This window comes from Octodon degus, unplaced genomic scaffold (assembly GCF_000260255.1).
Source record: "Octodon degus isolate 3935 unplaced genomic scaffold, OctDeg1.0 scaffold00003, whole genome shotgun sequence".
Lineage (NCBI taxonomy): Eukaryota > Metazoa > Chordata > Mammalia > Rodentia > Octodontidae > Octodon > Octodon degus.
In genome coordinates, this window is record NW_004524579.1 from 13,715,278 (window position 1) to 13,725,690 (window position 10,413).

Below are 10,413 nucleotides of genomic sequence, written 5' to 3' on the forward strand. Positions count from 1 at the left end.
AAATTAAATATATACATATATACCCCAAAAAGCTTGGATAATTGTACTGCTGATTTCTGCTGGTCTATTGAAAGGAGCAGTTAATGCTTAAAATTTTGTCTGTCTCCTATTTAATTTGTTATAACTTTTCTGCCCAATTTTGCATGCATATATCAGGTAATCTGAACACCTAATTTGAAGGCAACAATGTGAAACATAGCACCCATTGCTGAATCCCTACTAGCTTGTTTAGTGAAATTATGCATTGTTTCAAGTTTTTCATATTTTAAAACTATGCTTTATTCCCATTAACAAGGAAAAAGTACGACTCACCTGGGTCCCACGGAGGGTCCCCCTGGGCTGTTGCTCCTCACAGCCTCTTCTGAGGGGTCCTCCAGCCTTGTGTGGCACAGCTCTGCATTTGAAACTCTGAGCTCTTCACTTTATTTCCCGAGAAGTCCTTTCCAGAAGGAAACAAAAACAGGTCCAGTGTCCATTTATTTTTCTTTTAGTGTAATTCCTCAGGCTTGAATTTGGGAGACCTGATTGTCTTTTCATTAAATAATTTCAGATATTCTTAACTCAAAATCACACTGATATACCTTCTAAAAACTCTGTGTGGTCTTTCTATGTATCTTGTGTTCATTCTGCGCCTCAAACAACAATCCGCACTTGTTTTTGTAACATCCCGTCTGTACTTTTGATATGTCAGGAACCTGCAATACAATATTATTCATGTTCTTTAGCCTTTTTTTTTCTAAGAATCACCTTAAGCACTGATAATATCATAGATATTTCAGAGATATTAACACAAGTTTTTTTTGGTAGTCACTTTTAATTGTGCCAGCCCTGATTTCGCTTATGGAATCATTCTCCAAGTGGAACCTTGTAGATGAGGGATACGTTTTTCCAGCCCAGGAGGTCATGACCTCTCTATATTTCTCTAAATTCTGGTTATAAACTAAACAGCTAATTCTCTAGTTAAGCTTCCTCTCTCAGCACAGGATCAGTAAAAAGCAAATGATTCTTTGAAAATTCTGTCTACGTGTAGCCTAGACAGCAGTTTCATCATGACTTCTTCTGACTTTGCTCTATGAGTTCCTGGCTCACTGAGTTTCCTCACACCCAATCAAGACAGCCAGCTCCATGTTCTTTCATAGCTCAACATTTCACTTACTCATCTCTGTATAATTTAGATTTCTGTTCAATAAACCACACCAAAACTCAGTGGCATTAAAAAGCATTGCTTAGATCAGAGGAGGTCAGGGCAAGCATGTGGCAGACAGAAGTAAGAAGATGACAGTAGAGTCATGAATTACTCAGGAGGAAATTAGGAAAGAGCCAGAGAAGCAATTTGACCATGAGAAGACATGTCCACTCCTGCCCCAGGTCTTCATCACCAACAATGGCTGGCACCACCATATGGATGAGTTCTCTTGCAGCAATGTCCTGTCCAGTGAGCTGCAGATCGTCACCTGGATGGATGCAACCTTGAAAGAACTAACTAGCTTAGTAAGAGAAGTCTACCCAGAAGCTAGAAAAAAAGGCACACACTTCAATTTTGCAATTGTTTTCATGGGTCTTAAAAGACCTGGCTATCAAGTTAAGGAGATTGGCAACACCATGTCTGGTAGAAAGGGGACGGATGATTCCATGACTCTGCAGTCACAGAAGTTCCAAGGAGGCGATTACTTGGACATAATGGTTTCCCCTCCAAATCAGGCACCACCTCCTTCAGGGTATATGAGACCATATTGTTTTATCTACTTCCTCTCAAATTTATTTTTCACCCAACTGTGTAAAATAAACTTACATACTTTTTCCTCTCCTGAAAAAAATATAGCTAAGATAATTGTATTACTAATTTTCTATTGATTTATTGAGAGGAACAGTTAATAGCTAATTGTTTGATCAATTTTGCATGTCTCTATTGTTATCTGAGCCACTTTGAAGATAACAGTATGCAATATAACAACCATTGTTAATTTCCTATAATCTTGTTTTGAAATTTTGTATATTTTTCTTCTCTTTAAATAAAAAAGTGGCCATAAAGATTATGTATTACCTCCTGGTTCTTCAATTCAGATAACTGATTCAATGAACAAGACGGTTTTCAGTGACTTCTAGACCCTTGCCTTTCGAGATTCATCTGGTATAAGAGGAGAATCCAGATTGAGTAATTTTGAAAAACATTTCAGGAGACTTCAATGTACATCTAGCAGTCATAAACATGGATGTAATTTATATTCTGATTTTATAAGTAAAGAAACTAGTGGTTGGACAAATTTGATGAGTTGTTTAAGATCAGAAGGCATGATGCTAAGGCTCCTTTTGGGTCTTCTTTCCATTTATTCCTGTTTCCTAAATGGGAATGTACAAGGGCTTCTGGGGCAGGTGCTGTGCTGCTCCAGATTCCAGCTCTGCATTACTCTTCCCCTACCTATGCCATTTGTTGATATATTGGGGAAGCCTTCAGGCAAAGAATAGTAGATGGTGGAATACAAAACAGGAGAGTTCTGAGGGGTTCTTTCAAGTCCAGAGCTCTCTGGAGTGACTGAATCACATCTCAACTCCCTTATCTATCCAGTCTTACTTCTACTATCTCTTAAAGAGGATCAGTCATGTGGACTCTAAGACACTGCATTTATTCCTTGTTTTCTACTTGTCACCAATGGTCTGATTTTTAGGGAGCTCAACCTATGTCAATTCCCATGTGTTCACCATATTTTTCTTAGTCCTTTTTCCTGGGCATCCATCATTTTGGGTTCTACATAGCATGCAGAATTTGAAAAGGAATACAAATCAGCTTCTTATTCAAGTTATGTGTCAGTCATTAGATGTGGCAGTGGTCAACAGCCAATTCTAATGTTCTATCCAAGCTACTAAAACAGAAGTGATAAGAGTGACAGGGGCAAGTTTCAACAGGGCATGCTGATGCTCTGTTTGGGGGAGACAGCCAAGACCACTCTATTCTGGTATTCCCAACCATTCTTTGCAGTCTGTCCAAGAGTGTGAGCACCTTTTTGAAAGAGCAGGTGCTCTTCCTCACCTCTAATACAATCTTTCATCTTCTACTCCTGGGTGGGGGAAGATGGTGAATACATGGAGAGGAATAATAAGCAAATGCAACAATTTTGGTAGTTAGGAAATTGTAATGTTAATTTTAGGTGTCAACTTGATTGGACTAAAAGATACCTAGAAAGTTGATAAAACATTATTTCTAGCTAAATCTACAGGTTTGTTTTTGAAAGACATTAACATTTGAGTCCTTAGACTGGGAAAAGAAAATTTTCCATCACCATTGTGGGTGGGGCTTATCCACCCTGTTGAGGGCCAGAGAGCCCAACATGACAAAGGGTGAGTAATTTTGCTTGTCTCTGACCTATAGCTCTTTGGAATCAGTACTCTAGGTTCTTAGGTCTTTGGATTCTGGTAGCAGTAACTGTCATTCTGTATGCACTGGCTGTAAACAGCACTGGCAGCTACCAGTGGACCCCAGTTTTCCCCCTCTTTGTGTCAGTTATTCCATTGGATTCTCCTTTTCTCCACCTTGCAGTTGCATATTGGGGGATTCTTACTTTCTACCATGATATGATGTGATTGTCATAATTAATTCTCTTCTCTCTTCACTGTTGCCCTCATAGCCTCTCCCCTCCTCTTCTCTCCCCTCCCCTTCCCACCCTTCCCCTCTATTTCTCTTTCTTTCCTTTCCCTTCCCTCCTCCACCTCTCCCTTCCCCCCATGTGCTCTGTATCTCCAGACCCTGAATAATAAAGGCACCATGTGAAAGTTCAGCTTGGGGCTCTCATGTGCCCTTTAGCCTTCCTCCCTTGCAGGCCATTCTCCCTAGCCCGACACCAAAGTTAGGCCTCTAGCACACTTATGTCTCCTGCCTTCCTCAAAGATACTGCAGAATCAGTCTCATGGGGTTGAACTCAGGCCTTTGTGCTTGCTAGGGGAGCTCTTATTCTACTGAGCTATCTCCCTGGCCCTACACGCTATCTTCTAAAGGAGATTGGTCCCCTGTATCTCACTCCCAGTGGTGGCAGACAGAATAGGAACTGAGATGCAAATGAGCAAGGTATGGGAATATGCATGGGATTTTCCTGATGCTATGAAATTGACCCTTTGCAGAGTTTGTTATGTAGCCCTGTGCATTCAGACCTGGTTAGGGGGCATATCAAATTTGAGTCTTTGTAAAACCTGAACTTCTGTGCATGCTGGCCAAAAAGAGGATGGGCCAGGACACCAGTACTTAGGAAGATGGATACCCATAATGCTACTAACTTTAGTTTCATCTTGTCTGTAAAGCATGCTCCATGCATTCTGAACTGGTTCAGACATAGAACCCTAGTAAATGAAATGAAAGACCCCAGCCTTCGATTAGCCTCTAGTTTAAGTGGGTTGACAGACACACCATCACCAGGTGACACATGTCTTAGAGAAGAGAGACAATCTGTACCCGAGGGAGGCCCAGGCCTCCTGGCCTAATTGGAGAGATGTGGTTTCTGCCAACGGCCGGTATTTAGGACACACATACATATTTAAAAGGTCTAAGAACAGACACAAATAAGACATTAACATGTACAAGTGGTTATAGCTGAATAACTAAAGCCAAGGGCAGGACAAAGAGGCAAAGCTGAGAGCAGGATGTCCCCAGCATGTGGACTCAACTCACCAGCCCCAGCTAGATGAGGTGGCAATGAGGGCATGAGGAGCTCCTGGTGGTGTTACGTACACTGTAGGTATTAGTTATTAGTAAACTCAGTGCCATCCTTTTTGGAGGGTGGGGACAAAGTGAATACTATACAACTGTCTGCACATGTGTGACTACAGGGACATTATCAAGGGGAAATACTTGAAGACCATTGAATAGTGTTTTGTGTTTCCAAGTTCAAGATTAGTGAATGTGCCTGAGTACAAAACATGGGCATATTTTTTTAAAAAATGTATTTAGCACAGGATCTACAGGGTTTTGCTACACAGATCAGACATCAGACTCTTAGTGATCCTCCTGTTCTCAGCCTCCCAAGCACTGGGATTACAGATGTGTGCCCAGTCTCAGTCACCATCTCAGTGTTCCTCAAGGGCAGGGCTGGCATGGAATGCCTGGGACTGAAAAATGTGGGCATATTTGTATGCGTATATATGCATGCACTTGAGGGAGTTTCCTGTACACTGGAATGAGATTGAAGATGTCCATATACAAGCCATCCAATCCATTCTTTCCTTACTCCAGGGATGTTTTCCTGTGAACCAAGGTTTCCCCCTTCATGCTTCCATCTGGCAAGATTTCCCAGCTGGGAACAGCTCCTCTTCTGAGGAGCAGTATCTCTAGCCCAATTCTAGATTCTTTTTACCTTCAGCTTCAGGGTGAAAAGCATTTTCCATTTGACAGTTATTCGGGGACACTGAAGATGGGAACTGGTTGCCCAGACTAGAACCCAGATGCTTTATCTGGGTATGACATGTTTTCTACAAAAAGCAAAGGATTCTAAGGAAACTGAGACTGTCTCCCAAACTTTTAGAAGCAGGTGAGGAGAAAAGTTGGGAAAACAAGGTACCTTCACTCACGGAGATTGGAAGATGACCTTAATTAAGAAACCACCTCAATTTGGGGCAGATAGGGGTTTACAGAAAGTTGGCTGAAGAGAGTGGATCTTAAAGTGGAGCTAATTTCCTGAATTCTTGGGTTAAAGACTCCCCAAGGCATCCCTCTCAGAAAGCAGACAGCAGTTAAAAAACAAAATGAGCATTTGATCCAGAGCTGCTGATGGACTGGTCGCACACAGGGAAAACAGACCCAGGCCCTGTAGAGCTCTCTTGATGGTCCTTGCTGTTAGTGCCAGAAGAGGGAGGAAGGAACATTGCTGCTGGGTGGAGGTCCTGAGTTCCCAGACATTGAATGCATCTGGAGCCCACGTGAACCAAGGACTGGAAGACAGGGACAGCTTTGTCTTCCTCTTGTGTTCACAGGGCCCTTGTGACTCTACCTTGTAGCCTCTAACATATGGGCAGAGGCTAATGTTGTCACCACTGTTTCTTTTCCCACTGCCTCCACAGGCCCTTATGGTCCTGACTCTGCTCCAAGTCATGGCTCAAACTTCTGCCTTAAACTGGAGCACCCTGCAGAGCTCTCTAGGGGTCTAAACTTTACCCAGCTCCAAGGCTGGGCTGAAACACAGTTTAATCCAGGAAATCCTTCACAGTGACTTAACTCACAGAGCTCTCAGATTACTCTTCAGTTTCCTCTTGCTTCTCTGCTCTTGTCTGACTTCCCAAGCTGGTTCCTCCAACCTATCCTAATATCAATATCTGGGCACCATGGTAGATCCTCTTTTCTTGTTTAATTACATATTCTTTTTTCAGGGAGTTGTTTTTACATTTTGGTTTCCATTACTAAACCTGTGTCAATGATTCTAAAATTCAAATATGTAGGCTTAGTCTTTCCCATGATTTTAGGACTTCTATATCCTTCTGTCCTCATTTCCTTCTGGGTGGCCTCATAAGAACCTCAGGCCTCTAATATCTTCATTTCTTCTTTTGACTTCTCTTTTGCTTGTCTCAGCGTATGGCACCACTATATTACCACATACCTAATTGTTCACACCAAGTAGAAGCCATGAGTTAGTTGTCTCATTCCTCTATTCCCTGGTTATCTTTCACTGGATTATCATACTGACTTTGCTTAAAACATATTCTCCAGCCTTCTAAATTGTTTTCTCTCTACTCAGGGGAATTTACAATCTTTGCAATCAGCAGTATTGTAATTGCCTTCTTCAAACTCATCTTGCCTTCCCCTCCTACGTAAAGCTATTCTTCACAAAGTTGAATGGGAATTTTAGAGCACAGTGACATCCTGTGATCTTCTGCTCAGAACCTTCCAGTATCTGACATGGAGAATGAGGGGTCAGCTCCTGACACTGGCCTATGAAGCTGTCCTCTAATTCAGTTTCCTGGGGCTGGCTGCTGCTCAGCTCTCTGATACTAACTTATTCTGCTGTGCCCTTGCTTACAATAGAATCTGTGTCTCTGAAGCCCCAGGCTGTCCCTATCTTGGGCCTTTTGTACTGGCCAATTCCTCTGCCCACGACTCTCCTGAAGCTTCACCTTTAGGCCTGGCTCCTTCCCTTGGGCAAGTATCAGGTTAAATTTCACTTCTTCTAAGAGGCCTTTCCCAGCTTAACACAACTCTACTCTCTCACCCTGTTTTATATTCTTCTCAGCACTCATCATGCCCTGGTGGTATGTGCCTCATTTGGTTTGTTTTTATTTGTCTACCTCTTTTATTAGCATATAGACTCCATGAGGAGAGAAAGCTTCTCTGCCTCTCTCACTTATCCCAGCTCCCAGGCATTTCCTGGCACAGAGAAGGCACATGGGGAGTCTTTATTTAGTAGCTAAAAAATGAGGGGCACTCCTCAAAAGAAATACTATTTGAGTTGACATGCTTTGATTTACTTCTTTGACAATGAATTCTAACCGACAATAGTATTTATCTGAAAGGATTCAGGCTATACATTTTTACCCAAATAAAATGTATTGAAGTGTCTCCCTTTTCCTTATATTTTGATATGAAGGTTAGTATTTATTATTGTTTATTACTAAAGACACAGGCTTATCTGATCCTCCTGTCTTTGATGGTAGCTTTCAAGCATGAGGAGAATTATGATTCATGTATCCTTCCCTCAGCCACCTGGTGACGAGAAGAGGTTGTGGTGTACCAGAAACATCACCAAGGCAGGACACCAGGGTGGGAGGCCATTACTCTGCCTTTGCCTTAGGTGAGTTACAACCTACTTAGGAAACTGATTTTTTTCAAATCTTCACTTCTAGGTTATAGAATGAGCTTAATAGTGGTAGTCCTTCTGGCCTTTGGAGGCAATTGGGAAGATAAAGATCTCAGGCATTTATATTTAAAGGGAGGTGGCTGCCAGTCCTAATTTATTTCTTCATTCCTGCCTCCATTGAATGTGGTCTACCTTCTGAATTGCTAAAAGAATGAGGGCATGTACACCGTATGTCTCCCCCTCACCTACCTAGTAGGGTTGATGCACATAAATGATGGTGCTGAAGGTGCCAGGTAACATAAAAGAGGTGAAGCAGTGCATCAGAGCATGCCCAGGCAGGGCTGTGAGCTCAGCTGGGAGCTCCTAAGCCTAGAGAAGGTGGCATTTTGAAAAAAATGGACCTTAATAGAAGGGTCTTCAAAGTTTCTAACTCAGGTGTCATCACCTGTCCAGCATTCTGCAAAGTGAGGCAGCTGCTCCTGGCCATTGCCATCCTCAGTGACCCATTCAGTGGTGACACTGCTATGGACTCAGCCAGCAGGTCCTGAGACATTGCAGCAAAAATTTATTTTCTTAGAATAAGACGTTACCACTTATACCTAAACAGAAGAAAATGATATAGACTTTTATTTCCTTGTAGTTACTATTAATGGATTCATTTTGAGCCTCTTCTGCTTTACCTCAATGGGGATTCAGCCTTGCCTTCCATGGAGAACCTGGCCAGAGCCCTGAGAGTGTCACAGGATCCTTGGATCTGAGATTGCCCACAGTTACTATTTCCAGTAGGTGAAATCTTGTGCTCCAATTAGCACTGGCTCTGCTGCAGCCCAGTTCCTTTCACCTTCTTTCCCCAAGTGCAGGTCTCCCGGCTGGGCAGACAAGAGCCTGAGTGCTGAATCCTTCTGGGAGCAGCAGGGAGAACACTAGAAAAGTGGGAGGCAGCCAAGGGGGTTTCTGCCAGCGAGCCCCTATTTCTCTCTTGGTATAATGCAGGCAGACAGGGAAGGCTTCCCTGACCGCCTGCTTACAGACTGGAAGTGCCTTTGACAGGGAGTAGCTTTGTGTTAGCATAATGCAAAGGACCATATCTCTGGAAGAAAAATGAAACCGGAATAAGCTTGATTTTTGTTTTTATATTTTTTTAAAGGAAAGTTCAAGTTCTATTTATTTGGTAAATGAAATGAATGTTATTCGGAATAATATAACTGCTCATTTTTCCTTTTCTGCATAATCAAACTTCCATGACATGGGTCAGAAGCAGCCAGATTGAGTTTCTCCCCCAGCATGAAAGATTGAGCAAATAAAAATACAAAATTGGAAGTTAAATTACAATTTCAGATAAAGAATGATATTTTATTACAAGTATATCTCATGTAATATTTGGTACATGGATTAAAGACATTATTAGTTGTTTATCTGGAATTCAAATTTAGTAGGGTGTTCTGTATTTTATTTGTCAACCCTGCTTTCCACAGGCCTCCAGTGGCTGTGAGGCCACACCGAAGGGAGCTTTAGCTGACCTCTGTCCTCCAGGAACCTGGATAGTTTGTTTTCAGATTCCTGTTCTAGGAACCCTTGAGGGCTTCTCTGGGAAAAGGTTCTCTTCTGCAGTATAGAGTCCCTGCCTTCTAGAATCAACTACAGAAGATCATGTGGTCTTACTGACACATGCATGTGTAGTCCTCTTTCATTTTCCCAGAGAGCAATGGTTATCTGTGTTACCTGCGCATTGGAAACATTGGAGAGCTCAAAACACACTGACACCTGGCTTTAAGCCCAAGGATTCTGGATTGATTGGTTTGGGGTGTGGCATACATACTTGGATATAGAAAATTCTCCCCAGGATGCCCTAATAAGTACCTATGTTTGAAGACCAAGGTTTCAGAGGTGTCAGTGCAGAAAGGTACAGGTCTGGCTTGGGCTCTTATCTCACAGGGGTATTGAGGGCCATCCTTCACTGAGTGTTCTTAGGGTTCCAAAAAGGAATAAAAGTCAAGCAAGTTGCACTAGTATGTTCATCATTTCTGGTTGTCCTGATTCTCAGCCAGTTGTGAGGGATTAAGGAAGAAGTGAGAGAGGACACCGCCACTGTCCAGGGACTAACTATCCACCTTAGGGAGTTGTTCCACCTCTCCATCCTCTTCAGCCCTTAAACACTCAGTACTTTACATGGAGCTCTGGACTGAAACTTAGAGGGTCCACTGCATGTGTAAGGTGGCAAAAGTGGGAAAGAGAGCTCAGCTTTGCATGTACTGCAGCAGGCAAGGAAGACTTTAGACAGGAGCAAGCCCAAGTGGCCTTGATGGCTCACACCATCCTTCCTCTGGCAATAGGTGAGAAGGCTAGGGTCCTCCTGAATGGGGAGATGAGGCAGGGACAAAGTGGCTTGGGACCTGAGGGGAAAGGAAGCAAGTCCATGTATGAATTTACTACCATGGCTCCCACTTAATCATATGTGCTAAACAGGAAGAGACATCGGGTATAAGGGGAAGATTACAAAGTCATGGCAGTGTGGTAGTTATTATTGCATCTCACCTATTCTGTATCATATATGTCATGTAATATTGTATATATTACAGAAACTAAAGATGTCAATAGTAATACTGGTCTAAAATTCATTGTCCAAATTGGTGGGGTCATACTT

The 10,413-nt window shown here is 42.5% G+C and overlaps 1 pseudogene; it reads left to right on the plus strand.

Annotated features, from left to right (window-relative positions):
* Positions 1–1,242: 1,242 nt before the first annotated feature.
* LOC105742046 lies at positions 1,243–6,790 on the plus strand (annotated as a pseudogene).
* Positions 6,791–10,413: the final 3,623 nt, after the last annotated feature.